This window comes from Ursus maritimus, unplaced genomic scaffold (genome assembly GCF_017311325.1).
Source record: "Ursus maritimus isolate PB19 unplaced genomic scaffold, ASM1731132v1 scaffold_33, whole genome shotgun sequence".
In the NCBI taxonomy this organism is placed as follows: Eukaryota; Metazoa; Chordata; class Mammalia; order Carnivora; family Ursidae; genus Ursus; species Ursus maritimus.
Genome location: NW_024425897.1, coordinates 5,023,052 through 5,050,937, shown reverse-complemented (window position 1 = coordinate 5,050,937; position 27,886 = coordinate 5,023,052). Strand labels below are relative to the sequence as shown.

Genomic DNA, 27,886 nt, shown 5'->3' with positions numbered 1-27,886 from the left:
ATTCTCCTCAGCATTATTTACCTCGACTGTGAGCCGGTTAGAAATGCAAATTTCAGTCGCCAGACCAGTCTACTGAATCAAAATATCTGGTGATGGAGTCCAGGAAACTATTTAACAAGCTCTCCAGGAGATTCTTACACTTGTCGAAGCTTGAAAGCTTGAAAATTATTGCTTTAGAAGACAGTAACTTGCTTCTGGATATTCTATATATACAATATGGCTCTCTCTGGCATATTATGCCCAACCCAACGAGGTCCTACCTTGACAATTCTAGGGCTGCACACCTAGACCTTTGCCCAATCTGAAGTTGAGTTCAGAAGTTTTCAAGATTTTTAAGTATCAGATTCCTCTTTTGCCTCTAAATTATTGAAGTCCCCTTGATAGTAGCTATACTTTTATGTACATATTTTTATATATTTAAGAAAATACACATTGAACAACTCTGTTAATTTAGAAATTCTTTTTAAAATAAATTTTAATTTGAAAAATCATCCATGCATATTTTAAATACATTTATGTGTGTATATGAGATATTTATTCATTTTACAGGTAATGCTTGATATGATTGTATATTTGAATCCATAGTAATGTCTTGGCCCCTTCAGCTTCTGCTGCCAGAGATTGGGAACAACTAATCTAGACCAAAAGAAAATGATGCATAGCAAGAATTTAGATTCCCTTCTTTCACTGGAATAAGGCCTACCTTCTGAATTTCAGTTTCCTAAGAAGTTCCTCTTCCCCAAATTAATACCAGAAATTTATACCCCTTTCAGTGCAAACCTTAGGCCCCTTAGCTAGAACTTCAAAAGGACAAACATATCAAAATATAACTCAAAAGCCTACTGTCTGTACAGAAGATGTACATTTACAGAGCTGGGCAGACATTTGTCATGTTGCCTAGTTTCCAGTAAGAATGGAACTTCAATTAAGTACATACATATTTTTGAAATACAATTTTTATTGATTTGGGGTCTTTGTTTTGTTTTGTTTTAAAAAGGTCTAAAATGGAGTCACATGTGCTAGGCCTTACAGCAGCAAACCAAGACCTCATACCCAAACTACTTGCAATTTCAACCTCTCCCAGGAATGTAATCTCTAACCAATTAATCTAGAATCACCTGGTCAGCACTAGTACAATAACCCACCTGGTAGACCCCTACTCTCCCTGGTAGGAAGGTAACCTTGTCTGAAACAATCCACTCTGTTAGAATAACTTCCTTGCCCTGCTCCCTTCTGCCTGTAAGTCTTCCATTCTATACGAGCCTTTCTCCTGGCCAGATGGGATGCTGCCTGATTTATGAGTTGCTGAATATAGCCAATTAGATCTTCAGATTTACTCAGTTGAATTTCATCTGTTAACAAAATATACATACAGAAATATACACGAATCATAAATGCGTAACTCAGTGAGTTTATACAAAGTGAACATAGCTGTATACCAATACTCAGGTTAGGAACAGGAACTCCAGCTGATCTCCAGAAACCCCGTCTGCTCCATCCTAGATACCACATTAACCCTGGGTAACCAGCACCCTGCCCTTTAATACCACTGATTAGTTTTGCTCTTTTTGTACTTTATTTAATTATACAGAGAATATTTTTTTTTGTGTCTAATTTCTTTGGCTCAACATGTTTGTAAGATTCATCCATATTATTGCAGGTAGAAATAGTTCAGTTATTCTCATTGCTAAAGAGTATTCAATTGTTTGATGTTTCCACAATTTATTTATTTATTCTAAATTTGGTTATTTTCAATTTGGGGTTCTCATAAAGAGCACCGTTTGTGTGTGTGTGCTTTTGTTTTGTTTTGTTTTTTTAAGATTTATTTATTTAAGAGAGAGAGAGAGCACAAGCAGGAGAGGCAGAGGAAGAGGGAGAGAGACTCTCAAGCAGACTCCACGCTGAGCATGGAGCCAGACATGAGGCTTAATCTCAGGACCCCGAGATCATGGCCTGAACTGAAACCAAGAGGCGGATGCCAAACTAACTGTGCCACCCAGGCGCCCCATGAAGAGTGCTGTTCTGAATATTCTCGCACTTGTCTTTCAGTGCATATACACACTCATTTCTCTCGGGCTCATGTCTAGGAGTGGGGTGCTGGATCATAGTATATGTGTGTGTTCAGCTTTGCCATATATTGCTGAACAGATTTGAGTGGCTGTACTCCCCTGAGATTGGACACAGGACAATGATGCCCACCATTATCACTTATGTTCAACATTATAAAGCCATAGCAACAGCTGATAAAAATTAAGAAATGGTATAATGAAGGCAAAAGATGAAACAAAGTTGATATTATTACAGCCAATATATTATACAAACAGAAAGCCCTAAGTAATCTAGAAACAAACTATTAGATTGATAAGTGAATTTAGCAATGTCATTGAATACAAAGTTAATATTTACAAAAATCAATTGTAATTTTATCTAACAACAAACAAATAGAAAATAAAAAAATTATAATATAAATTATTTGGGGAAAATATTTAACAGAAGATTACCAAAACCTCTAGTCTGAAAACCGCAAACTATTACCAAGAGAAATGAAAGAAGAACCACATAAATGGAAGGATATGTAATGCTCATGGCTTGGAAACTTTAGTGCTATAATCCCCAAATGAGTATGGAATCGATGAAATCGCAATCAAAATCCTGCCAGATCTTATCTGGTGGTGTTAAAAGAAAACTTTCCACAGATGATTTACAGATCGACTAGGCTTTTATTCAGCAATTCATGACCTGAGTAGCATCCACTCTGGCACGTAGAAAGGTGCCCTGAAGAGCTGTACAAAGTGAGAGATCTGTATAGACGAAAGTGAGCAAAAGCCCTTTTTTCACTCAATTTTTTTTTAATCTGGTGCAAAGGGAAGTTATATTGGGCATTTGCTGATTGGTTGAAGTGGGGTTATTTTCCTTGTATGGAGCCAAGGGAAGTCTTAGATCTGGGTCAGACAAGATGTGCTGAGTGGGCAAGTACTGACTGCTTGACCTAGGTCTTCCTTTTCTGGGAGAGCCAAGGGTAGAAAGTTAGGTGAATTCAGTGGGGCTTAGCAGGAACAACTCCATTTGGGACTAGACCAGACACTTTATTTTTATTTTTTTAAGATTATTTATTTATTTATTTATTTATTTATTTATTTGAGAGAGCAGAGGGAGAGAGCAGAGGGAGAGTGAGAAATAGGCTTCCCCCTGAGTGGGGAGCCCAACATGGGGCTCAATCCCAGGACCCTGGGATCACAACCCGAGCAGAAGGCAGACGCTTAACCAGCTGAGTCACCCAGGTGTCCCTAGCCTGGATACTTTAGCAGTGGAAATTGATAAGTTGAATCTAACATTTATATAAACATGCAAGGGGCCAAAACTAGCCAAAATAATCTTGAGGAAGAGGAAACTGGAGGTTTTGCTCTGTCAGATGTTAATGCATATTCTAAAATTACAATACTTAAAATAGTGCAAAGATAGACAAATAGAATGAAACAGAATAGAATCCAGAAACAAACTCTAGGTTCCAAGAGTAGATGAGAAGAAGAATGGATCTGGAGGACTTCATCCCTCCAGATATCAGGATCTATTATAAAGATAGTATGATCTTAATGCAAGGGTTGACAAGCTGACCAGTAGATCTAAAAGAAAGTCCAAAAACAGGCTCATGAATATACAGTTGTGTGTGTGTGTGTGTGTGTGTGTGTGTGTGTATTCCACAGAGGCTGACACTGGTACAATTAAGAAATGAAGGTGTCTTCAAATGGTGCTGGTTCTAAAAAAGTAGATACTATATGATTCCATTTATATGAAATTCAAACATAGGCAGCAGACACTTAAATGAAGATCATATAAAGTTCGAGAAGAAGCAGCAGAATAGTGCTTACCTATGGAGCAGCCAGGGTGGGATGGAGGTGTTGACTATGAAGGAGCATGAGAGAACCTTCTGGGATTCTGGAAATATTCTATATCTTAATCTGGGTTGCATATAATATGCATATATTTGTGTATGTGTGTATAAAATTTATTGAGCTATACATTTAAGATTTTTGTACTTTATTGTATGCATGCTAATCTCAATAAACATTTAAAAATTTAAATAAATAAAAGTAAATGGTGCTTTCATTTTCTTTGGGTAAATACCCAGTAGTGGAATTATTGGATCATATGGTATTTCTATTTTTAACTTTTTGAGAAACTTCCTTACTGTTTTCCACAGTGTACTGATTCCACTGTACTGATTTATTTACATACTCACCAACATAAGAATTCCTTTTTCTCCACATCATCACCAACACTTGTCATTTCTTGTCTTGTTTTGTAGAGAAAATACTTGTACCTCTATATTTATTGCAGCTTTACTTATAATAGCCAAGTTATGGAAGCAGCCCAAGTGCCATTTATAGATGAATGGATAAAGAAAATGTGAGATTATATTTCTATTACATAATAGAAATATATATATAGAAATATATATATTATATTTCTATTATATATATCTTACTATATATATGTATATATATATATAATGAAATATTACTAAGCCATAAAAAAGGATGAGATCTTGCCATTTGTGGTGACAACATGGGTGGACCTAGAAGTTTATGCAGTTTATGCTAACTGCAATAAGTCAGACAGAGAAAGACAAATACCATTTGATTTCACTTATATGTGTAATCTAAAAAACAAAACAAAAGAACAAACAGACAGCAGGATCAGACCTATATATACAGAGAACAAACTGATGGTTGCTAGAGGGGAGCAGGGTCAGGGGATGGGCAAAACAGGTGGAGGGGAATGGGAGATACAGGCTTTCAGTTATGGAATGTGTAAGTCAGGGGAATAAAAGGCACAGCATAGGGAATATAGTGAATGGTATTATAATAGCATTGTATGTGGATACACTACATCCCTACACTCATGGTGAACATAGCGTAACTTACAGAGTTCTTGAATCACGATGTTGCTTACTTGAAACTAGTGTAACAGTTTGTGTCAACCATACTCAAATTGTTTAAAAGGTAAATAGTGCTGCTATATTTAGAAACATATCTAACATGATATTTAACAGACTTATGTCATCTAGTGAACATAGCAAAGACTGTACACAGCTTCCAAAGGCACACAACACACTTCAATTTTCTCAAATTGCCAGCAACAGCAATGTATAGATATGAAGCTCGAGGGATTAAGATGAGAATTCACTCAATATGACTCCATATTTTGGAGTCATAAACTATATCTGCTGCCTAAGTTTGTACCAAATGCAATTAATGATTCTAACAAAAATGCTAATATTTATTCAACTTCATGTATAGCCTCCAAAATTGCTTTGGTAAAAGTCCAAATAAGTTATAGCTTTAAAAATATTTCATCAATAGCACAAGAAATAATAGGTGTTGGTGAGGATGTGGAGAAAGTCGAACCTTCTTGCACTGTTGGGGGGAATGCAAACTGGTGCAGCCACTCTGGAAAACAGCATGGGGCTCCTCAAGAAGTTAAAAATAAAACTATCCTATGACCCAGCAATCACACTACTGGGTATGTACGCAAAGAACACAAAAATGCTAATTCAGAGGTACACATGTACCCCAATGTTTATTGCAGCATGTTTTACAATAACCAAATTATGGAACAGCCCAAGTGTCCATCAACTGATGAATGAATAAAGAAGATGTGGTATATATAGATACAATGGAATATTACCAGGTCATAAAAAAAGAATGAAATCTTACCATATGCAACGATGTGGATGGGGGCTAGAGAGTATTACGCTGAGCAAAATAAGTCAGTCAAAGACAAATATCGTATGATTTCACTCCTATGTAAATTTAAGAAACAAAACAAACAAGCAAAGAGGAGAAAAGTGAGAGGCAAACTAAGAAACAGACTCTTAACTATAGAGAACAAACTGATGGTTACCAGAGGGGAGGGGGGCAGGGGGATGGATTAAATAGGTGGTGGGGATTGAGGAGTGCACTTGTTGTGATCAGCACCAGATGTTGTATGGAAGTGTTGAGTCAGGGGCGCCTGGGTGGCTCAGTCGTTAAGCGTCTGCCTTCGGCTCGGGGTGTGATCCTGGCGTTCTGGGATCGAGCCCCACATCGGGCTCCTCCGCTGGGAGCCTGCTTCCTCCTCTCCCACTCCCCCTGCTTGTGTTCCCTCTCTTGCTGGCTGTCTCTCTCTGTGTTAAATAAATAAATAAAATCTTTAAAAAAAAAAAAAAAAGGATGTGTTGAATCACTATATCGTACTCCTGAAATTAATACTACCTTGTATGTTAACTATACTGGAATTAAAATTAAAAATTAAAAATTTTTTCGAGGGGTGCCTGTGTGACTCAGTCGTTAAGCGTCTGCCTTCAGCTCAGGGTGTGATCCCGGGTCCCTAGGATCGAGCTCTGCATCGGGCTCCCTGCTCCGCTGGGAGCCTGCTTCTTCCTCTCCCGCTCCCCCTGCTTGTGTTCCCTCTCTCTCTGACTGGCTCTCTCTCTGTCAAAAAATAAATAAATAAAATCTTACAAAAAAAAAATTTTTTTTAAAGTAATTATGTAACCGAACTATACAGCCTATGTGGTAGACTTCCAAATGAACTTTCATTGTATCTGAGTGTTCTGGTTATCAATTTACTGCCTTTAAGCTCCAAAATCTCTGTTTTTGTCTTCTCTGTGAAAATAGATCTGGGCCCTTTAATCATTTCCCCCCTGCAGGCTGACACAGTGTTAATTGACAGTAGAGATTGGTAAAGAGACATTGCAAGAGAGAAGGATTTGCTTTCTGACTCCAGGGAGCTTGCTCAGCAGGATCCCGTAGCTCAGGAGGCTTCTCCAACACTTAGCTCCTGGGGTGGTTTATGTACCAGAGTACCTTCAGTGAGACACCTCCCATGATCAGCTTTCCTCTCCCGCCCCCCGCCCTGCCCTGCCCCAGACAGCTGATTTCCAGCAGCCTCCAGAAAGCAGTGTAGTGGGTTGAATTGTGGCCTTCCAAAAATATATCTCCTCCAAGCCTGTGAGTGTGGCCCTATGCAGACCAAGGATCTCTGTGGATGTAATTACAGTAAGGGTCTCAAGATGAAATCATTCTAGGGTATCTGGGTAGGCCCTAAATCCTATGACAGGTGCCCTTAGAAGGGCAGAGAGAGATTCGAAACAGGAAACAGCAACATGCATATGGAGGTGGAGGTGGAGCAACGGAGACACAGGAACCCCTGTGGCCACCGGAAGCCAGCAGAGGCAAGGAAAGATTCCCCCCAGTGTGTTCAGAAAAGGAATAGCCCCACAGACACTTTGATTTCTGACTTCTGGCCTCCAGAACTGGGAAAGAATGAATCACTGTTGTCTTAAGCTCCCAGATTTGTGGTGATTTATTTTGGCAGTCCGCTGTACAGGATTTCCAGCAAGTTCCACTGCTGTAGCTCCATGGGGACTTCTCTGCCATTCAGTATGTCAGAGTCACGGCTTCTCAAGGAGGTCTGGCTCTCAGTCCCAAGAGGATGTCTGTGGTAGGGGTGAGTAGAGGGGGTGCTCTTCCTTGGACACTATCTCAGCTAGAGGGATGATGGCTGCTTCTTATACTTACTACTCTTTTTTTTTTTTTTTAAGATTTTATTTATTTATTTGAGAGAGAGCGAGCATGAGTGGGGGCTGGGTGGGGGAGAGCCAGAGGGACAAGCAGACTCCCTGCTGAGCAGGGAGCCGGATGTGGGGCTCAATCCCAGGACCCCAAGATCATGACCTGAGTTGAAGGCAGACACTTAACTGACTAAGCCACCCGGACGCCTCTATACCGATTACTCTTATATTCTTTTTCTAGTAAATCCTTTGTTACTCCAGTGTCCTATTATAGTTAATAAATCTTTACATTAAATGTTCTCTGTTCAAACTACTGTGTGATTTCTCTCTTCTGATTAGACCTAGACTGATGCTCTGAGAAATAAGAAAACTCAAAAGATTATGTTTCTAAATTTAACTTCTTTTTTTTTTAAAGATTTTATTTATTTATTTGACAGAGAGAGAGTGTGTGTGCGAGTACAAGCAGGGGGAGCGAGTACAAGCAGGGAGAGGGAGAAGCAGGCTTCCCACGAAGCAGGGAGCCTGACTTGGGGCTCTATCCCAGGACCCTGAGATCAAGACCTGAGCCAAAAGCAGTTGCTTCACTGATTGAGCCACCCAGGTGCCCCAAAATTTAACGTCCTGAATGAAGAAAAGTCTACACTTACTTCTTGATAGTTGGATATAATATTTAAGTACTGAATAAATGAATGAATGATACATATATCTATGGAATTCACCTACCCTGCCTTATGCACTCCCTACCCTAATAAATAATCATGCCGCAAAGGAGGATTAAAACAAAATTAATGAGGCTGAGTCGATTGGATAAGCATGTGGAAAAATGAATCTTGAGCCTCCACTGCAGACCATTCACAGTAATCAATTCTGATGGACTAGGGAGTGAAATACGGAAAGTAAATAATAAAGATTTGAGAGGGAAAAATATGAAAAAAGATATATTGCAGGCTTGGTGGGGCATAGAAAGCACTAAACATAACAAAGAAAAATATAAGTTGAGCTACTTTAAATTAAGAACTTCTGTTCAGCAAGAGACAGCATTAAGAAAGGGAAATGGTGAGCCACAGCCTGGAGAAGTGTTGCAACAGATATAGCTAACAGATGATGCAGGTCCAGAACGCATAGAGTGGCTACAAATCAGTATGTAAAAGACAACTGAATAGGAAAATGGACAAGAGATCTGAATAGGCATTTTTATGAAGAGGACATTCAGATGGCCAATAACCATTTGAAGATGTCATGAGAAAATGCAAAGTAAACTCACAATGACATAACTCCTCACCCCCACCAGAGTGGCGAGAACTAGAGAAACCACAGTTCTTCCACTGGAATGAATAAGTATATTTTGACTTGGGGGAAGTAAAGTTCTAGTGAGTCGAGCCTCAGTGAACCGTTCTAGAGGACAAAAGTTTGCATAAAAATCTGTTAAAAAGAGAAGTTGCCTGAGAGGGATAAATATGTAACTTGCCACATCATTTTGCCTTGAGCAGTTTTGGAAGGAAGTATGAATTATGGGTGAAGGAAGGCAAAAACTAGGTAATGGTGACCAGGATTCTGAAACGATTCATTTTTTAATACTTTATTACAACTATATTCTTTTGTATGTGCCAGATGGTTCTTAAGTCTCCTTAATTCTTGAAATCTAGAATGTATCCATTAATGTCCTAGGAAGAAATAGTTGGTACACTCAAAAAGGGTAATTGAAGAGTGTGGAAGGACAGAACAATTCACAAAGTTGTGAACAAGATTAAAGGAAATCAATAAAGTAGGGTGACACACCTTAGGTTAGCGATGGTGGAGAAATCCTACCCTGTACGGGTCTGAAGGCACAAAGGAAGGGAACAGTTACCAAACCCAGATGGCAGGCACGAGACGGCTGCCAGATGGGCACAGTGGCTTTCTTTAGAGGAACACACCTGCTGCAATCCAATGACTTCAGCAGGAAGACAAACTGTATTAGTCTCCTACTGCTGTTGTAACAAGTTACCACAAACTTTGTGGATTAAAACAAATTTCTTATATTAACGTTCTGGAGTTCAGAGTCTGGAAATGTGTTTTACTGGTCTAAAATCAAAGTGTTGGTGGGGCTGTGTTCCTTCTGGAGACTCAAGGGGAAAATCTGATCCTTGCCTTCTCCAGCTTCTAAAGCCTCCCACATTCCTTGGCTCATGGCCCCTTCCAATAATGGCATCACTCTGACCTCTGCACCCATTGTCACATCAATTCTTTTATTCCGACCTTTCACTTCCTTCTTTCATCTTTCAAGAACCCTTGTAATTACATTGGACACACCCAGGTAATCTCCCCATCTTGAGATCTTTAACCACATCTGCAAAATCCTTTTTGCCAGGGGTTGGAGATTAAGACATGGACATTTTGGAGGACATGGTTCTGTCTGCTACACACACCCTGCTTTCTCTCTCCTGACCCTGATATCCTGCTGGTGTCTCTCACGGCTGAGAAACAGAGAGCCAGAGGCAAGGAAACCATTGATGTCTCTAGAAGTCAACCTCTGGGGCACACAAGGGGAGAGAAGAGTGAAGTATGGATCTGCAGTTGCAAATGTAGACTATCTGGCACAAAAGTAATTAAGGATTATACATGCTGACGAATAATTTCTTTGTTCTGATTAAGAAAGTAATATATGCGTAGCTGATTGGACCAGAGATAGATGCCAAACTCAAACTGATCCAATCAGAACCTCTCTCTCAGAAGTTTAGAATCAGGCCTATCAGTTTGCCTCTGGAGGTAAATGGAATGAAAATACTACATCAGGGGCGCCTGGGTGGCTCACTCGTTAAGCGTCTGCCTTCGGCTCAGGGTGTGATCCCAGGCTCCTGGGATTGAGCCCTGCATCGGGCTCCCTGCTCTGCTGGGAAGCCTGCTTCTTCCTCTCCCACTCCCCTGCCTATGTTCTCTCGCTGGCTGTCTCTCTGTCAAATAAATAAATAAAATCTTAAAAAAAAAAAAGAAAAGAAAATACTACACCATTATTACGCCATTAAGGCCAGAGAAGCAGAGAAAGCATGTAGTTAGAAAGAAAGAATGACACACACGTATAGAGGAAAGCAGAGATTTTAGAACTCTAAATTTTAGAGTTAGAATAAGTATATTTTCAGACATGCTAAAACATATGTATATGTTACATATGAAAATTAAAAATGAACCAATCATTACCAATAATAATAATAATAATAATAATAATGTCAAAGAAAGGAAATAGATTCTTTTCCTGCAGTCTCTATCCCAGTTAATGGCATCACTCATTTGCACAAGCCACAAACCTGGAAGTTATCTTCAACATCTCCTTTTATCTTCTGTATTTAATGGGTCACTTGGTTCTGTTGATTCTTGCCTTCTAAGAAATTTCCCAAATCTATACTATATTCTCTATCTCCTCCTGCTACTATTTTAGTTCAGGTTTCATCATTTTCCTGTTTGTCTCCTGTCTTATCCAATTATATGACATTTCATTTGGATATCCTGGGTGCCAGCATAGTGCATGGAATATAACAGATGCAGAATGTATGTGGTTGAGAGAATGATTGAATGAATCTTTGATGGACTTTAAATTGTTTCCAGTTTTCCTACCATAATAAAAATGCTGTGGTATCTTTTTTAGACATAATTCCTCCCTCCTTTTTTAAAGGATTATTTCAATTAGATAAATACCCAGAAGGAAAATTATTGGCAGAAAAGTATCACTGTTATCTCCATTTAGTTTTTCGCAGAAACAAGACCTAAGGTGGAGATTTGAGTGTAAGTTGGCCATGTGGGAAGTGATGCCAAGAAACGTTGGCAAGAGAGTGTGGAAGGGAGGCAAAGCAAGGAAGGGAGCTAGTAAAAGGTTTGCTAACAATCAGTAACCACCATAGGCAACTGGACTTCAGTTCCACTGGGGAACCCTGAGAGGAATAATTCCTCCCTGGGTTGGAATTGGGAATGGCCCCGAAGTGCTGGGAATGGCCCAGAACCCCTGTACCGACAGATGAAAGATTACTCCAAACTTTGCTATGAAAGAGAGGAGAAGGCAAGGGGTCAACATTCAGAGAGGAAGACCCTTTTCTCTTCTTTGCTCCAGCTTTTATTGGTCCTTCAGGATAATCGTAAATCCTTATCATTGTTTCTCAAGCACGGGATGTGTAGCAAGGGGTCTTACTGGAACTAGGAGGATCTATTTACGGGGAAGGTATGGTATACTAATCTGCGTGTTCTACAAATTCTGCTGAACATAGCCTAGGGGGACAATGCATACAACTCTTAGATCACAGGGTGGGTGTTTGGGCTAAGAAAGCTTCAGGGAAGGGGACTCCCTGTGGCATTCCTACAGTAGAGTGGTCATGCAGGCTTTGGCATTCCAAAGGCCTATGACTTTTCCAAAACCCTCCCTGCCTCAGCGGCCTCCATGTTACATTTTAACGAGCCAGGTATTATGGATGATTTCATGCTCTACATCAACCCCAACACTGAAGACTGGTTCTAGAGGTTATTGGCTCTTTGGCACTTCCAACTTGCTCTGTGTGTAAGCTGAGTATGTTCCTGCTATGAACCAAAATGTGTATGCTGAAGTCCCAACCCCCAATGTGATGGTATTAGGAGATGAGGCCTTTGGGGGTGATTAGGTCATGATGTTGGAGTCCTTATGAATGGGATGAGTGCCCTTATGAAAGAGGCCACAGAGAGCCCTCTTGATCCACTTCCACCATGTGAGGACACATTGAGAAGACGGAAGATGGCCATCGACGAATCAGAAAGTTGTCTCCTTCCAGACACTCGGGCTGCTGGCACCATGATCTTGGATTTCCCAGCCTCCAGAACTGTGAGAAATAAATGTTGTTTAAGCCATTCAGTCTATGATATTTTTGTTAAGGCAGACCAAAGGGACTAAGACAGTGCCCATGGCCAGAACGTCTTTAAGCAAATAGCCTCTGAGCGTGGAGGTGAATGTTGAGGGGATATGGGCAAGGCACTGACAGCATCTACTGAAGATGTTTTTATAGCTTTTTTAAAAAAATTTAATTTAATTTATTTATTTGACAGAGAGAGAGATAGCCAGAGAGAGAGGGAACACAAGCAGGGGGAGTGGGAGAAGAAGAAGCAGGCTCCCAGCAGAGGAGCCTGATGTGGGGCTCGATCCCAGAACGCTGGGATCATGCCCTGAGCCGAAGGCAGACGCCCAACGACTGCGCCACCCAGGCACCCCATTTTTATAGCTTTTGAAATGCACTGCTAAATTGCTTTATGAAAGAATAGAACCAATGTATACTACATGCAGAAATCTAAAACTATATGAGTTTACCCACACCCTTACTAACATTAGTAACCATAATTATTCTTAACAAGCTTAGGATATTTGAATGCACTGTGTTGTTTTCCTTTTGTTTTCTTTTTATCTGTAATTCTCCCCATTTCCTACTATTTTATGCTTATGCGTAAACTGAGCTGCTTCTGAAGCGAATTACAACTAAATTAATATAAAATCACAAAGAATTAATGTTGTTGCAAAAACACCTTTACACCTGGGTGGCACAGAGAATCTAAACAATTTTAATTAATATTTTTTGTTAGAAAAATTCACAGGAAGTATATTCTTGCTGTTGAATACACATTCAAATGCCCAAATCTTATTCAGCGGCACTCAGCATCATAGCGGTAGAAATTCTATCTCTGAGCACCTTTCACTTCCTGCCCTAGGGTCTGTCTGATGCTGTGGCATGGCAAACCTTAAAGTACACAGTATTCATCCAAACATACACAACTCAGAAGTGCAGGTGAGCTAGCACCAGCGGGGCCACCCTTGACAAATGATGATTTCCTCTTTCATCCCTCAGGCACACCATTCTCAGATATGTTTCTTAAAGTTTCTTATAAGGTCCTGGTAAGAATGGGCACCATTGTCCCTAGAGACGGCCACCATGAGAAGGCATTCTCCTCCTGTTAGCTTTTTCTCCTTACCTGTTCCATTGCCCTATCCTACACCATTGCTCTCTAGAAGCACTTTTGCAGGTGATGCACCTGCACGTAAGCCCTTGTCTCAGACGGCTCTCAGGATATTCAAGCCAACTCAGAAGTTGCCGTAGATAGCAGACTCTCTGGATGGGATTTTGGAGCTGCGTCACACAGCAATACGGAGCTCATTGCTGGGGTTAACTGCATGCAGTCACATCACGATTGCTAAGGATCTCACCTGCGGTGGCTTCGGAGGAGGTGCTGGTGGAAGGTGAAACATTGGATCATGTGGTAGTTCTAACCCCTCAATGGTATTGGGGCATGGGTAATTATAAAGATTTTGGAGGTGGCTGGCCTTTGTCAAACACTTTAAAAGGCTTCAGCAAAGTAGAAGACAGGCTTTGGTTACCATCATTCAACATGAGTGAGGTTGTAGAAGCAAGGGGGCCGGAGGGCAGTGTTCAAGGTGACAGCTTCTTAACCACAGCTTGTGCTGAATGAAAATCAGGCGCAAAATCTTCTTATAAGGAAAACAAGGATGCAGAGGAGAATAAATGCATAGCCATAAAAGATCTCTTCATCAAAATCAAAGCCATTAGAATTATTGGGTGGGCAAGCCTGGGGATCTTGTAACTCTGGTGTCTTCTGGAACCTCCGGACACCAGATGCACACCTTCACTCTTGCGAGGCTTACTAAAGACCTCACCTGAAGAGGTGTCCAAAATGACACTTCTACTTCTCAAGATTTACCCCTGCTACCACTCATTACCTCTTGACTGATAATCAAGTCTCACTTTCAGCACAGCTTGAGTGGGGGAAAACTGTCCATACTCTAAGAAGAAAGCATAGACAATCAAAAGAATTATAGGACCTGACTAATACGCACAAATAGGAAGGAGAAGAAAATGGGCTACTGTAAAGGTATTGGATGAAGGAGGAAGCAAATACAAGGAGGGGTAGAAGAGAATTTTTTTTTTTGAGAATTTATTGATATAGGAACATACTGATGACTCGGGAGTCTTGGTGAGAGCACCTGAATCCACTTCGACTTCACAGCTGAGATAGCTTCTTGAAGCATGGACAGGATTATGACCTGCAATGAAAGAAGCGAGGATGTTTGAATTTCCTTGGCAGAGTTCTAGAAAAACTCAGTGATGCTGAATGTTAGAATGGATCCACTATGTGAGAGCAGAGAACTCACCACCTGGCTGTTGTTCTTTAGGAGAACTCAGAAAAGGCACCCTTCACAAAGCGCAAGGACTACGTTGGTGAGCGAGGCATGGGCATCTTTGACAAGTTCGGTAGGACATGAGCTGGCTAGTGGGAGATATTGCCAATGGGCTGCCAAGTATCAATGTGGAGGGTAGGATTCTGAAATAGCAGAGGAGAGACATAGCACAAGGAGGGTGAAATTAGCAGCAAGGCCAGAATGGCAATTAGGGTGCAAGGATCTGTAATGGAGGCTAATAAATAATGGTGCTCTGTTCTAGTGGGTGAGCAAAAATGAATATGCCAGCCAACTAAGGTGTGTTTTGACTTGGATAATTTTTGAAAAGAAAAAATTGAGTATTGGAAGGCTGAAGTTTGAAATTAACCACAGCAACGGAAAATCACAATCCCTTATTCAATTTCCAAAACTAAATCGATTCATAGACCTAAAAGCACATTGATTGGAGGGAAGGCTGCCAGTTCTCCTTGATGAAGGACTCTGCAACGCCACTAAAAGTATAAATGATAAATATTACTCCAATCTTTCCCCAGAGAAACCTACATCCATATAGCAGGATAATGGTACCTAAGGAAATGGGCTGAGAATCTGGATTGATACAGATACCACAGGACCTGAAATACCATTAGGTCCCTCCAGTTAGAGTTGGGGCTTATGAAGGGCAGATGATACATGCAGCTTCATCCAAGTACACCCTACAATGGATCCACTGGGTCCACAGATCTGCCCTGTGGTTGCTTTCCCACTTCCCACATGTGTAATAGGAATAGATACTTAGTAATTTGCAGAACTCTTTCGATGATTTCCTTATATGTAGAATAAGAGAGATAGGGAGAAATCACTGAAACTGCCCCCACTCAGCCAAGATAAAAATTAGACACAATCCAGTGTGCCTGGGTGATTTAGTCGGTTAAGCATCTGACTCTTGAAAGCTCATGCCATGATCCCGGGGTCCTGGGATTGAGCCCCAGGTCAGGCTCCACACTAGGCATGGAGCCTGCTAAAGATTCTCTCTCTCCCTCTGCCACCCCCCCCCATTTGCGTGCCTCTCTCTCTTTCAAAAAAAAAAAATTAGAAGCAATTGTAGGAGGAATTGCAGAGTTTCTCACCACTGTAAGAGGCTTCAAGGATGGAGGGTGGTGGTCCCCATCAACTTACCTCACTGGCCCTTCCAAAACTCAGATGGATCATGGCAGACAAGGGTGGCACACTGCAAACTTAACTAAATAATAGCCCCCTGTCACAGGTGCCGTGCTCCATGTGGTATGGACTGAACAATCAACCCAGTTTCCAGAACTCGTTATGTGGCTATTGAGCTGTTAGTATTGTTCTTCTCAATATCCATCAATAAAAAGGACCAAAAGTAGTTAGCTTTTACTTGGAATGAACAGTAATAACACCTTCAGTTTGGCCCCAAGACTCTACTTGGTGTCATAATATAGTCCTCTGGGATCCCGTTCTGCTTGGCATCTACAGAATATCACACTGGCTCACTCTTTCAGTTGTTCATTCCAAGTAAATGATAACTGCTTTTGATCCTCTTTATTGATGATCTCCTCATTTGCATAGATGGTCTTACTTTGAAACATGGGACTCATTGGCATATGTTTTCTTGGGGCCCATTTGAAGTTAGGGCTTCAGTTTCATTTTTTAATGAATGGGGCTCCAATTTCATTTTTTTAATTGGTAATATTTTATTTTTAAAATTTAGATTAAATATAATATGACATGATATTAATATTTGTTCATTCCAGGGGGTAGCTATATGGGTATTTGCCTTATTTTTTTCTTTTATATTTAAGTTTTTTTTACTATAGTAAAATACACATAACACAAAATTTACCATTTTATTTATTTATTTTTTAAAAGATTTTATTTATTTATTTGACAGATAGAGACAGCCAGCGAGAGAGGGAACACAAGCAAGGGTAGTGGGAGAGGAAGAAGCAGGCTCATAGCAGAGGAGCCTGATGTGGGGCTCGATCCCATAACGCTGGGATCACGCCCTGAGCCTAAGGCAGACGCTTAACCGCTATGCCACCCAGGCGCCCCAAAATTTACCATTTTAATGTGTACAGTTCAGTGGTGTAATTCCCAATGTTATGCAACCACCACCGCTATTCCCAGACTTTTTCATCGCCTTGAATGAAAACCTCGTACCTTAAATTATTTTTAAAAATAAGAAAATTATAGGACACCTGGGTGGCTCAGTTGGTTAAACATCTGACTGTTGATTTCAGCTCAGATCATAATCTCAGAGTCCTGAGATCAAGTTCTGCATTGGGCTCCACGCTCAGCAGGGAGTCTGCTTCTCTCTTTCTCTCTCCCTCTCCCTCTGCCTTTCCCCCGCTCATGCTTTCTCTCTAAAATAAATACATAAATCTTTAAAAAAAAATTTGGAAAGCATAACAGTTAATAAATAATTTTTAAAAACTAAAACCAGAGCAGAGTTTTCCTTTAAGGCTGTTAACAGGGTGTCAGTCATGATCATACAATGCTCAAAAGAGAGTGCAGTAGGCAAGGACACCACAGTGTGGACCTGCAAGACACAGTAATTGCCAGAAGCCTGAGCCCCTGAATGAGCTTCCTCTTCTTCCCGTTCCCTCCCTGGCTATTCCACACATCCTTCAGATCTCGGTTTAGATATTGTTTCCTCTGGGAATTCTAACCTGGTCCTTAAGACTGAGCTACATTACCCTCTTTCATTGCGAGCAGTGCAAGTGCGACCTCGTAGCATCTATCACTCTATTATAAATTCCTCCTTGTTCATCTCATCTCCTAGACTGTCAGTTTCTTGACGACAGGGGCTGTGTGGAGTCTGTCTTTACGGTTCCCGCCCAGTACAGTTCCCAGCCCTGAGCACATGCTTCATACATTTCTGCTGCATCACATAGATTCTTGGCCCAGACAGGGTGCTGCAGTGGGAATCTATGTGGGCAGAGGGTATAATGCAGATGCCAATAAGAAATATTCAAGACAACCACCTACTGGAAAATGTATTGCCTTATGCCGATTCTCAGGAAAGGAAAGTAAACTCACTTAATTTTCATTAAAAATACAATAACTGATCTTCAGGTGTCATTTTCATTTTAACAGTTCCATTTAAATGTCCCATTACAATTTATGTAATCAGTCCTCTATTGTTGGACATTTTGATTGGTTCTAACTTTTCACTATTATAAATGACAGTAAAATAAAGAGCATTTTGATGCACGTTGCCAAATTTTCCTCTGGAGACACTATACTAATTCACTTCTCATCATCAGTGTGCTCTGTGTGACTGAGGCACGTTAGGCCAGAAATATGAACATGCTACGAAAAACCAGCAATGTCCCTAGGTTGTGCATGTCCTAGACAAATTCACACAACTTGTTTTAAAACAAATGCATACACAATTTGTTTTAAGAGTGTCTTACAAAATTCATAGGACCATGTGATGTATATGGCTTTATTGATACAGATTTAGAATAGTGAATTGAAAAGGCATATTTCCATATTTATTTATCACTCAGGTGGTACTTGTGAAGATCCGTCGTGGTGTCCAGGCACCAACTCTTCCCGTTCTGTATTGTCAAGTCACCATTCTGGCTCGTGTTAGAGTTCCCATTTTGAGAAAGAGAAGCCATGCGGTCATTACTTGCAATGCCATGGTGTTGACACCTGTTTGTGTTGACACAATGGAGACTTTCCTGACTCTGTGGCTCCCTGGAACCATATCTGTGGCACTGCTGCATCGTTGCTCAGGAGGCTGAGGCATGTTGCCCGCCCGATGCGATAAACACTAGCATCCATGAACTCTCTCCAAGTTGTTCTCTGTGCTTTGCTGATGTGGCCACCAATGCCAGGATTACAAGTGATGCAAGTGAAGATTCATATTCCAGTCTTGGTAAGGGTACTGTTCGGAATTTTATAGCATAATGGTAGAACAACAACCTTCTAACCATGTTTTTTCTTTATCCCTTTAGGTTGTGGTTGCTGCAGTCTTAGAATGTGATCTCTTTCAACGTTGACCCCACCATGCTTTCCATACTACTACCAGCTGGAGTGAGGGGAAGGCAAGGAGCCCATGGAATGAGCAAGAAGTTCATCCTGAAAGACTTAAGACTGGCAACGTAAAGCAATACATCATCACATTGAGTATAAGAGAGGACATCAACTGGAAGGTTCTGTTGGGGTCTGAGAGCAAAGATCACACAAACTCTCAGAAGAGATGACATATGGCATGGTGTCTGCAGGGAGGCCAATGTCACAACTTTGGGTATCAGAGGGGGTGTATAGGGTATAGACACCTGCTACCAGCCCTGCTGCCCTCAGGCGCTGTTGACCGCAGGCAACATCCAATCCAAATGGGCCATATGGGTCCAGACACATGGACTATTAGCAACTCAGTGCCCTGAATCTGCCATGTGCCAAAGATGATTGAGAGTTAATAAAACCAGTGTGTTTGCACCACTATTGTGACCCAATCTCTCAAGATCCTGCGAAAGAAACACTGTACCAGTAAAAAGTTATGATCTACTCATGGTCCTCCAGGAACTGCCTTGGGCATGAGACCCTGGAACTACCCCATCAACAAAGAGTCCTCAGTCTCATCGCTCTCCTTCCCTTCCACCCCTGCCTAGCTCATTGCTTGGCGGGGGGCAGTATAGAGAGTCAGAGTATGCACTGAAAAAGAGATGTGGGTTCTGAGCTCCTGGGGGATCTGGTTTGGGACCAGGGTGACCACCCGGATGGCCCAGCCTCAGGAGGAGACAGAAAACGTTGAGAAAGGCAGTACACAGTGGGCTTCTGGCCCCAGATCCTGAGAACACCATCATAGCAATAGCTGAATGATTGCTTTTACAGTATATTCACAGAGAGTGAAGATTATTTTTGTTGCCACTGTTGGTGGTGAGTCTAATACCAGTATCGAGCAAATGTGGGAAGTCTTATGCCCTCCAGCCAGGGGCGATCCGGTGCTGTTTAGCCAGATTGTTGGCAAATGTACAGGAACGGTTTATAGACTAAAGGAGGGAAAGTATGGGAGCACATAGTTCTCATCGACTAAAAATAACTTTTCATGCTTATTATTATTATTATTTAGTTATACTCTTTTAGCTATAAATTTGCTTCATAGGCTTTGGATCCTGTACTCTCTTTAGCTAAGCTCTGAGACTAACTTTTGTTAAAGTGTTATTGCAAGACAGGCTAATGTTTTCATAGAACTTGCCAAAATAGATAGGAATGACTTTAAAAAAAAAACAGTTCCAGGAAATATGTAATGACTTTTTTTAAACAAAGAACTCAGAATCTGGAATTGTGAAAAATGCTGTATTGATGCCCCCTATAACATTTTTGGGATCTTTTAAAGCAGAAGTAATAGTTTAATTAACAAAAATACATAGTTTGAAGGACTGTTTGTAGAGTTGCTAAAAACCTTTAAAATGAATTTTTGATCTTTTATAGGCTGGTTAAGACTTTCCCTTATATTACAAGAGTGAATGATAATTGTTCCTTCATTACAGACTTTAAACTTGATAAAAATTTTAGTCCTTAACCATCCTGTGTTCTTTAGGCTCTAGCATCAGCTTTCAAATGAACACTTTACATAAACAGTTTTGTCCTTTTGGTTTTCTTCCATGGAAAAAAGAAGAGAAGAAAGAAAGGGAAGGAGATGAAAGAAAGAAAGAAAGAAAGAAAGAAAGAAAGAAAGAAAGAAAGAAAGAGAAAGAGGCAAAATAGAACATTCTGGATTCACAGTTAATGGACCATCAATCCAATGACACCCATGTTATGCTGTGTTTGAAGGCCATTACCAACAGATGTTTCTTTAACCTGAATTCTCAGCATTGCCCCCTTGTTGTATTTCTTTTTGGTCTACACAACTAGGTTGTTGGGGGCAGGCAGGAATTGATGAGAATTATTTTGGAAAACAGACTTCTCTCATTCAGACATAGCTTTTCCGGAGCAGAGTATTTTCAGAACATTTACTGGCAGCATAACATAGATGATATCACAGAAGTAATTCCCGCACTGCTGAGCTGCCTAATTCCCCAGTTAAACACTGCTCTGATGTCAACAGCCTCACGGCCAAGAGGACTGCCAAAGTCATGTTGCACTTTAAAAGACTTCTCACCATCCTAGGAAGGCCACTTTCCACTAATATTAATTTCAAATAATAAGTTATTCTTTTCCCTAATCAATACTTGATTTATTTTAGTTATATAGATTTAAACATACTTTAGTTGGTTGTAGAGATTTGAAATTTTTAAAAAAGATTTTATTTTTTTATTTGAGAGAGAGGAAGAAAGAGAGGGAGAGCATGAACGGGGGAAGGGCAGAGGGAGAGTGTGAAACTGACTCCCCACTGAGCATGGAGCCCAATGCGGGGCTTGATCCCAGGACCCTGAGAACATGACCTGAGCCAAAGGCAGACGCTTAACCAACTGAGCCACTCAGGTACTCCTGAGATCTGATTTTAAACAAAATTGGAAAGTTTCAGATGATTGAGGCTGATCCTATCACTACACCAACATCATGCAGAGTCAGGGATATGAAAAGACGTGAAGTTGTGGGTCTGCATGTTTGCTATACCTTTGTCCCAGGTAATACATCATGTAAAAATATGGAAGAATCAAGAATATTGGCATTTTGTAGGAATGCATATTCCTTGCCCACAGAAATATACCGAAAAAGGTATCTTATCCTCCTATATTTCTGGTCTCAGATTTCAATATCTGTAAGACATAAAATGGCATTTTTGTAGATGACTTCTATGGTCCTTATTATTTTACGAATTCATTGCTTCATGAAAGCAGAGAAGAATTCATGCTTGAACAAAGGAAAGAATTTAGTGGCCAAGAAAGACCTTCACTACTAGTAACAGCCTTGTTCACATTATGTTGTGATACAATCCCGGGATGCGTGAGTAGCTGGACTGAGAACGTACTCTGCTATCACAAGGTTGAAGAGTACCAGTTCAGTTTCGGTTAATCAACTTCCAGAAAGCATCATATTCACGTCTTTAGCAATCATAAAACAGAAGGCATCCATGGCTGGAATTTTAAGGAGGAGTTAATGTGGGGACTATTTTCAGAGCTGTGGGCAGTGTTCACGGCACCCACAAGGGATGTCGAGGCACCCAGGACTAGAAATAGCAGAAGTGTGTGTTACAGGAGCCCTGTGGGAGGTGGCCCCATCCCTGGCCACAGCCCGCAAGGCTGGGACTGACGCTTTTCACCCAGGGAGATCCAATCCACAGGCTCAGCTAAGCCAGTCAGGTATTCTTTCTCAAGAAATTGAACTTAATGGCCAGAGATCAAGCCAGTCATATGACGTGAGACCCTTTAGCTATAAGCTCTGGTGGGGTTGCAAGCAAGCAGCAAGAGCCATCGAAAGCAGAAATTAAAAGAATCACAGAGGAGTCTGGTCTGGAGAGAGAAAGGGATAGATAGAGATGCTGTAGAAATTAAAGACCATGTGACCCCAGAATCAAAGATAGAGAGATGTCCTCTCTGATATCTTTAAATCCCCAGTGTGGCCCAGCTAAGTTCATTTCTGTCCTTAGTCATCAATGACTCACAGCATTTACACCATTTGGTTACACTGACCTAGAGCAACCCAAATTTTCCTGAGGCACCATTAATATTCAACTAGTTTGTAATGGCTGTACCATAGTCCATTTTATGAAATAAACAAACCATAGTTTATTTATAAATATCTCATCATTTCCAATATTTTGCATTATAAACATCCTTGTAATCTGAGTACACCTCTCATTTTTTCTAGAGGTAAATCCCAAGAAGTGGAATTGTTGGGCTATTTGGATAGTTTGTGTACTGTTTATCGCCTTTGGTTCAACTAATTTATACTCGGACAAGCAGTGCATGGCAACCCCTGTTTCAACCTATTCTCTAAAAACTGTCATCTTAATTTTTTTCATACATGCCAATGTGTTAGGTTGAAAACAAGTATTTCATTGTTAATTTTTATTTTATTGATTGAACTTTTTCTCAAATATTGATGGGCACTTATATTTGTATGTGTGTCTTGCGTTTATGACCTTTGCTTACTTTCTATTGCTGTAGTCAATTTTTCTTATTGATTTGTAAGAGACTTGAATTAACCCGTTGTCTGTTACCATGGTTTAAATATTTTTCTGGTTTATTGTTTGATTTTAAAATTTTGTTTGTGGGGCGCCTGGGTGGCTCAGTAGGTTAAGTGGCTGCCTTCAGCTCAGGTTGTGATCCCAGGGTCTGGGATCCAGCCCTGCACCTCCCTCTCCCTCTGCCCCACCCCCAGCATATGCTTTCTCTCTCTCTCTCTCTCTCTCTCTCTCATGAATAAATAAAAATCTTTAAAATAAAATTTTGTTTGTGTTTTTTGACACACAGAGGTCTTACAATGTTTTCCCCCAAAGAGATGGTCCCCATGTCTGGATTTAGTGCCTAGAAATGTTGTAGACATCTTGTGATTTTGAGAACATCTGAGGCCATGTGCTTGTCCTTGGAAGCTGACAGAGTGGAGAGAAAGAAACCTCAGGTCTTGCTAACATTGCTGAGCCACTGGATTAACCAAGGTAGAAGCCAGTTACCTCTCAAATTTGTTTTCCTCTTGATTTTTTTGTTATGTGAAATATCACATGCCATTTCATCTAAAACACCATTGATTACAAGATACAACAACTTTTTATGTACCACTAAGAAAAGAAAATGCTGCCAATTAAGCCACAGCATGCCATCAGCTAGAAGACTTGTCCTGACTTCAGAGATTTTAAAACGTAAAAGCCTGGATTTTAGAATCGATAAAACATGATCATACATTTCTTCATTGTTTCAGCCAAACGAGTCAAGAGATTGCTGTTACTTGCTGTTGTAAGTATCCTATCTAATCCATCCAAAACTTATCTACTTCTCACAGGTGTCCTAGCACATATATATGAAGACATATGACAAGAAAATTCACAGGAGCAAAATACTGATAAAATTAAATGTTTATCATTGGGAATAGGTCAAATACATTATAGAAAAGCATGCAATGAATATTGAGCAGATGTTAAAAAAGAGAAAGAAGAAAGCCAAATATTGCTGTAGAGAACAATTTTCTGAGACTTATTGTGAAGTAAAAATAAATGCATGCTTTATGTGTTTGGAGAAGTGAAGATAGTATGCCACCATTTGTGTAAATATATATATTGAACATAAATATATACTTTTACATATGCATATATGTTAATCATACGTTTGCTTCAAATGGTATTAAAGAACTAGTAAACATGGTTGCTTCTCGGGAAAAAAAAACCAGGAATTTAGAAAATGGGGAGGGAGAACTTTTTATTATACACACCTTTCTGCTATTTGATTTTTAAAATATAAGTATGTGTTGTTTATATAAAATTGCATACATTAAAGAGAAAAGTTCTTTCTCATGCCAGGACTATATATTATTTTTATTCTGTCATATTACACTTTCATGGTTCTCTTCCAATTTCAATGCTATTCTTTTTCAATCTATAAATGCCCTCAGGGGCCAGTTTTGGGTCCTCTTTTCATCTATGTCTACACTTAACCCCTAGTGCTTTCATTTAAATGCTTGCCTGTACATACTATTTATACTACTAAAATAATATTTATTACTTAAATACTACTTATACTATACATGCAAGTTTCCATCTCCTACCACTGGTTCTCCTCTGGATTCCAGACTCAAATATCCAACTGCCTGGTTGACATCTCCATTCAGTTATCCAAAATGCATCTCAAACTTAACATGTCTGAATCAGACAGAATGCTTTGGGCACCATGTAATATAACTCAGACTCCAGGATTTGTTGGAAAAGCCCTCTGTTAGATTGTTGACCAGCAGTTGTTCAATGAGCATGACTCTTCACTCTTAGCACTGCCCTCCTGTAAGGCTGGCTTCATCCTCAAGCTGGATTCAAGATGATTGCCACAGTACCAGCCTCCCTTCTCCCTACTACGCTGTCCAGAGGAAAAACGGACATTGCTTTTATTGGTAGATCCCTCTTAAAAAAGAATAAACTTTGTTCTCATACAGCTCCCCAAAACCCCTCACCTGAACCCATTCCTAAATCTTCCCTCTGGCCAATGGAATGCTTTACAATGATTGACTTAGGCCCGGACTCCTTAATTATTCAATAACAAGGAGAGAATGCAATTATCCTTAGACCAATTAGGCCAACTCTGGAGAAGAAGGAGAAACCAGCTTTTCCTGTATCACTTGGGGTTTATGAAAAACTGGTAAGTACATGAAAGAAATCAGAATGCTATTAGGCAGAGTGAAATGGACAATGACTAGGGAAGTTGACAGTGTCCAAAAGAGTTTTTGGAATTTTTTTTTTTTTTTTACTTCCTCCCTCCCAGTCTATATCTTCATGGTTCTCCCAAACTTAGCAAATGGCACTGTCATAATCACAACTGTCTAGGACAAAACTTTAGGAGTCATATTTCATTCTTTCACTTACCTACCCTTCTCATCATCTGTACTATTATTGTCATACATTTTATTTCAATGTATCTCATAAAAGCCAAGATATATTATTATTTTTCTTAAGCAGTAAATTAACTTTTGAATAAATTAAGGAAAGAGAAAATATATATTTTATGTTTACTAATTTCTTCACTATTTTCTAGCACTCTTTTTTTTTTTTTTAGGATTTTATTTATTGATTGACTGAGAGAGAGAGCACAAGCAGGGGGAGTGGCAGGCAGAGGGAGAGGGAGAAGCAGGCTCCCTGCTGAGCAGGGAGCTGGATGCATGCGAGGCTTGATCCCAGGACCCCGAGATCATGACCTGAGCCAAAGGCAGACACCTAACTGACTCAGCCACCCAGGTGCTCTGCACTCTTCATATTTTTTGTATAGATCTGGGTTTCCATCAAATATAATTTCCCTTCAGCTTTTGTTTAACTGAAAATGTCTTTATTTTACCTATGTTTTTTGAAGAATAGTCTCACTGGATATAGAATTCTAAGTTGAGAGTTTTTTTCCCTTTCTCTACTTTAAAAATGTCATCTAATTGTCTTTTGGCTTACCTTATTTCCAATGAGAACTCTGCTACCATTCTTATCACTGTTCGCATGCAATCCGTCTTTTTTCCTTTGACTACTCTTAAGATTTTCTCTTTATCTCTGGATTTCAAATTTAGGCTATGCTGTGTCTAGGTGTGGTTTTATTTATATTTTTTCCTGCTGTGTTTGTTCATATTTTTGAAATTATGGTTTTGTTTCTCACCGAAATCGAGAGATTTATGACCATTATTTTTCAAAATATTTTCTGCCCCATTCTTTTTTCCTCTCTTTCTGGGCCATCAATTACATTAGGTCCATAGAAGAGTATGCTGGACTGCTTGATATTGTCCCAGAGGTCACGGATGCTCTCTTTATTTTTTTCAATTAAATTCTCTCTCTTGCTTCAGCCTGAATAATTTCCAGTGAATTTAAGTTCACTGAATCTTTCTTCTGTAGTGTCAATCTGATGTTAAAAGTATCCAGTGAATTTTAAATTTTTATATGTTATATATTTTTTAGAAATTTTTAAATAGAATTTCCATTTGGCTTTTTACAAAGTTTCCGTTTCTACCTTGAAACGCTCATCTTTTCACCTATATGTATATTTTTTATAAACCTTTTAACATATTTATAAAAGTTTTTTTAAAGTTCTTGTTTGCTAATTTCAATGAGTTCTCTGTGGATCTGCTTTTATTGATTGCGTTTTCTCCTGATTATGGGTCATATTTTCTTTTTTCATGTGTGTCATAATTTTTTTGTCTTATTCTTTACATAGTGCAAAAAAGAACAGTAGAGACTAAAGTATAGATTCTGTGCTTATATTTTGCTTATTTCTGAAAAAATACAAGTCATTTCCTTTGTCTGATTGCTAGGGTGGGGAGCTGATCATTTATAATTCTCATAGAGTTGGATTGAGTTGGTGTTGGGCCACAACTTCAATTAGGCTGAGTGTATTTGTGATTAGTTTGCCCCTAATATCCTATATAGCAGTTACCTTGTTGATCTTCTCAGACTTTGATATGGAAGGGAGTTGGACTACAACTCTAAGTATTTTTGATTCATCTTTGGATTCAATTCCATCAGGATTTCAGAACCCAAAAGCTATAACGGATGCGTGGGACTATATGATTACTCTCCGCTTACCAGCTTCTCTTCCACTACCCCTTTTCAAAATTTGGAGACAAATAGGGGATTATTCAGTCAAGTGGTTTGTACTTGTGTTTGTACTTCTAGATTCTAATCAATCCTACTAGTCTTCACTTTCATCTAAGGCTTAGCCAATTTTTCCTTCTCTTCATTGATGGCAGGCTGGTTACTCTTGCCCATATGTGCTTGCCTCCAGATATGAAAGCTGGTGCAACTCTATTCGCCTATGAAGGTCTTCCTTCTCTCTAAATTCAGTTAATTGGACCTTATTTCTCCCACTATTCATTAGGTCCATAGAAAAGTATGATAAATCCTATATTATTATTTTATTCAGGTTTTTCTTCCTTACTATGGCAGGGAAGAATTTTCATGTCCTTTCACATCCTAACTGAAATCAGACGTCAAGATGTCTTAAATTTCCTTTATTTCTTTTTTTTCCTTCCTCACATCCAATTTCTCTGCAATTCCAGCAGCTACATCTACAGTATAAATTTTGAATCCAGAGCCGAGCTGTCCTTCAACAGACGAATGGATAAAGAAGATGTGGTCCATATATACAATGGAATATTACTCAGCCACCAGAAAGGATGATTACCCAACATTTGCATCAACATGGATGGAATTGGAGGAGATGATGTTAAGTGAAATAAGTCAAGCAGAGAAAGACAATTATATGGTTTCACTTATTTGTGGAACATAAGGAGTAGCAGGGAGATCGTTAGAAGAAGGAAGGGAAAATGAAGGGGGCGGGAACAGAGGGGGAGCAAAACCATGAGAGACTATGGACTATGGGAAACAAACCGAGGGTTTTAGAGGGGAGGGTTGTGGGGGGATGGGTTAGCCTGGTGAAGGGTATTAAGGAGGGCACGTATTGCAAGGAACACTGGGTGTTATATGCAAACAACGAATCATGGAACACTACATCAAAAGCTAATGATATACTGTATGGTGACTAACATATAATTAAAAAAAATCATAGAAAAAAAAATTTTTTTTAATC

General features: G+C 39.8%; 1 long non-coding RNA gene across 1 annotated transcript in view; it reads right to left on the bottom strand.

Annotated features, from left to right (window-relative positions):
- Positions 1-14,490: 14,490 nt before the first annotated feature.
- LOC121099929 overlaps positions 14,491-27,886 on the bottom strand; it is a 53,045-nt gene continuing 39,649 nt past the window's right edge. Inside the window, exon 3 of the long non-coding RNA XR_005831653.1 lies at positions 14,491-14,597. This is a non-coding gene — a long non-coding RNA (uncharacterized LOC121099929). The remainder of the gene's footprint in view (positions 14,598-27,886) is intronic.